The sequence below is a fragment of the Ursus maritimus genome, unplaced genomic scaffold, assembly GCF_017311325.1.
Source record: "Ursus maritimus isolate PB19 unplaced genomic scaffold, ASM1731132v1 scaffold_1, whole genome shotgun sequence".
Lineage (NCBI taxonomy): Eukaryota > Metazoa > Chordata > Mammalia > Carnivora > Ursidae > Ursus > Ursus maritimus.
Window position 1 is genome coordinate 98,163,997 of NW_024423343.1, and position 3,930 is coordinate 98,167,926.

Genomic DNA, 3,930 nt, shown 5'->3' on the forward strand with positions numbered 1-3,930 from the left:
CCCCCCCCCCCCCCCCCCCCCCCCCCCCCCCCCCGCCCCTGGCAGGGCTTCTGTTCCTCTGCTGAATGACCAGGAGCAGAACCCCGGCCCTCGCCCAGCAATCCAGTCTGTCACTGGCCCCTGTGAGGCTGGGGGCAGGAGAAATACCTGGGCCCGACTCCTGACCTGGCTTCTGTTCACATCTCAGCTGCCTGGCCCTGCCGTCTGACATCTGGAAAGACCCAGAGATGAGATCTTCCATGGCCCTTTATCCCCCTTTCAGCAATCTAGAAACCAGATGCAGTGACAATGCTGGCAATGCTGGGCACAAGCTTGCCTTCCTTTCCCGACAGCCTGGTCTGCAGCTGCAGGACCCCGCTCCCTACTTTCCACCCAGACCCCTGTTCACCCCAACCCATGCCCCAAGTGACATCCACAGTCTGTGGTTCCTGCCCAGAAAATATGAGCTTTCACAGATACTGAGAATTCACGATTTCTTGAAGAGGCTGGAGAGGCAGCAAAGCTTAAGCAAAGGGGGCGAGCCGCAAACGGTGGGCTTCCTGGCATGGGCCACAGGACACCACAGAGTGTCATTCAAATGCAGAAGGGACAGTGTTCTGCCTGAAGCAAGGCCTGTGGGTGGGTGGTCAGACTTTCAGTGGAGAGTCCACATGCTCTCCAATTCCAGACAACCCCTCTCCTCCAGACTATTACTGCCCAGATTCAAACCCAGGCTAGTTTGAGTCCAAAAACCACGAGCTTTTCCCCAGAATAGGGACAGGGATGAGGGTGGAAGAAAACAATGCAGGCCCCTCTCCCTAACCACCCCCGACTTTTGTCTTGGGGTTGGGAGAAGCCACAGAGGCAGGGACCCGTCTCTCCGTCTACCGGCTCTAGCTCTGTCCCCAGGGCTGGATCCTGTTCTGCTGGGCCCACCGGGGCTCCCCTGTGTCCTGCCCTGGCCAGCAGGCCCCAGAGGTCAGAGTCCAGCCAGCCCCAGCCAGCCCCCTGCCCCCCCTGGGCCCTGCTCAGAGGACAAAGCTGAACTGATTCTGTCAGGAAGGGTTAGACTTGTCTCCCGGGCTGGCTGGATTTGGGGGGATGAGACAAATGCATCTGGACAGCCTGGATCCAGAGTGTTATCTGTCAAACATGCTGGCCACCTCTCCGGCAGGCAGCACGCTCCCCAGGACGATCACGCAGACTGCCGTCCGTCCTGTCTTGAGAAAGCTGATGTCAGGGCCTGAGGTTCCAGGGAGGAGACAGGAGGAAGCAGGTGCCTCCAAGCCGAGGATCTTTGTGGGCAAGGTGTCAGCATGTCTGTGTCTAGGCCCCAGTGGATAGGCCAAAAGCCAGCACCTTCTCTCTGCCCCAGGTGGACACTGATGGGCACCTGATTCCAGGATGTGGTTATAGTGGCATGAGCCCCTCCTGGGCTTTTGCCCCACCTGACATGCTGCCCCTGGTTGGGTGGATGATGACAGGGGCTGAGGACGGGGTGAACACGACAGGCCTTGCTGTGAGGGGGCTCCAGCTTGCTTCCTGAGGAGACTACTACCCACCCCCCTTGCAGACCCCCACATGCTTCCTGCACAGATCAGCTGGTGTGGCAGGGGGAGCAAGCACGCTGGATGGGGTAAGCACGAATGAAGTCCACAAGCCTCTGAGCCCCTCCCCAGGGTAAGCTTGCAGTGGCCCATTCCCCAAAGCTGAGCCCCTCGTGAGCCCTCGGCCTGTCAGTGGCCCCACGGATAGCTCCTCCCTCATCCCGGACCTTCCACAGCCTTCCCCGATAAATGCAAGAACCTAAAGCTTCACAGAGGTGATGGAGTCCCGCTAATGGGAATTTCCACGTGTTGGGTCATCTTGAGGGCACAGAAAGTCTGAGCATCGCCCCACAGCCTTGGGCAAAGCAGATCGGGGTCAACTAGTTCAGCTCGTTGGAGGCTGCAGCCGGGAACGTGGCGGCATCAGGGTCTGAGTAACATGGGCAGGTGTTGTGAGCTGAATGTGTCTCCCCAAGTTCATGTGTCGATCTGCTACCCCAGCGTGGTGGGATTAGGAGGCGGGGCCTTTGGGAGGTGACTGGGATTGGGGGGGGTGAGCCCTTAGAAGAGTCACAGGAGAGCGCGCTTCCTCTCTGCCACGTGACGGTCAAGGAGAGATTGGCCATTTACAACCCAGAAGAGCTCTGGCCAGACACCAGATCTGCCAGCACCTTGACCTTGCCATCTCCAAAGCTGTGAAAAATACATTTTGCTGCTTATAACCCACCCAGTTTGAGGTGTTTTGTTATTGTAGCCTGAGCTAGGACAGCAGGTTAGAGCAGGAAAATTAGACTATCATTAGAATCATTCCTGGGGGGCGCCTGAGGGCTCAGTCGGTTTAAAGTCTGCCTTCAGCTCTGGTCACGATCCCGGGATCCTGGGATCGAGTCCTGCATCCGGCTGTTTGCTTAGCGGGAAGTCTGCTTCTCCTTCTCCCTCTGCCTGCTGCTCTGCCTGCTGTGTGTTCCCTCTCTCTCTCTGACAAATAAATAAATAAAATCTTTAAAAAAAAAATAAGAGTCATTCCTGGCCATGATTCGTGGCCTGGCCTCTAACCGGCCATGTGACTTTGGGCAGGTGCTGGAGCCTCTCTGAGACTCATCTGCCTCCTATTTGGCTGTTTTGCCCAAAAGGTAATTGGGGAGCAATTGTCATGAACCTTCCTAACAGCATCTCCTAGGTGCTTATGTAATGATCACCGGCCCTGGGCGTGGCGTTTTTCTAGTTTCTTGGAATACACCAAACAAGGCAGGCAGAAGTTCCTGTCCTCAGAGAGGTCGCATAGGGAGTGGAGGTGTCGCAAACGCGCCTTCCTCATCATAAGGCGCTCACGAACGTCGGAACTCTTCCTCTCCTGCAAGCGCGCGCATGCTGCGTAAAGCAGGCCAGCCCTGCAGTGACTCGTGACAGAGCCAGGCAGTATGAAAGGCACTGGAGGGGGCTGCAGATGGCAGGCCCACCCCTCAGACCATTGGCAGGACACTCCAGTCACACCACTTAGCTGTATGGTAAGGGCCCGCACCTGCCATGAGCCCGTCGGCACTGGAGAGGCCTGCGGCCTTGAGCCCTTTTAAGAAATGCTTCCTCCAGATGTAGACCCTCCAAAGTTGGTCCTGCAAGTGGCTCAGAGGTGGGGGGCTGGGGTCCCCCCATCCCAAGGCCTTCCATCCTTTCCTCTGGTTGCTTACTTTAATATCAGCAACCCCCACCCCTGCCCCATGAGGCCTCAAGTGCTGCTTCCTCCATGAAAACTGGCCAAAGAGTGGGTTCAGGACATTTTCCCGAAATCTCCACCCCCATAATAGGAGACAGCAACCCAGGGAGCTTGCAGTAAGATCTGAGAAAGAACTGGCGGCCTAGAAAGGGGGTTAAGGAACCCTGAACCCTTATAATCCAGCTACAAAAATGTGGCTTGCTTTCTGCCACCTTCTTGACCGCTGCAAGGACCCTGCCTCACCCAGCGCCACCCCGGGGCACTGGCGGAGCCCCCACACTGCGTCTATCAGACGCCACCAAGTGCAGACTCCAGAAGAGAAAGCCAGTGCCTTCTCCTCTCACTATGCGAGGCCCAACCTCACAGGGATGGCTCACTGGCAGGGAACCCTGTGGGGAACAGCTCCCTTCCAGAAGCCCCAGCTTCTATCAACAGGTCCATAGCCTTACTACTGGGCCACAACAGAGACAGCGTCTCAGTGCAACACAACAGCCCCAGACCCAATCAGAGGAAACCACGCAGCAGCGGAGGGAGCTGGGCCGCGGGGTGCAGTCAGGGGCCGTCTCCCTTCAGTGGAGAAGGCGCAGCCGGGAGGTGAGCAAGGTTAATCAGATGGTTCCACGAAGCTGAATGGAAGCCTAAAAATTCCCCACCTGGGCCACCCTCCTGCGCTCCCCGGAGAGTTCTGCT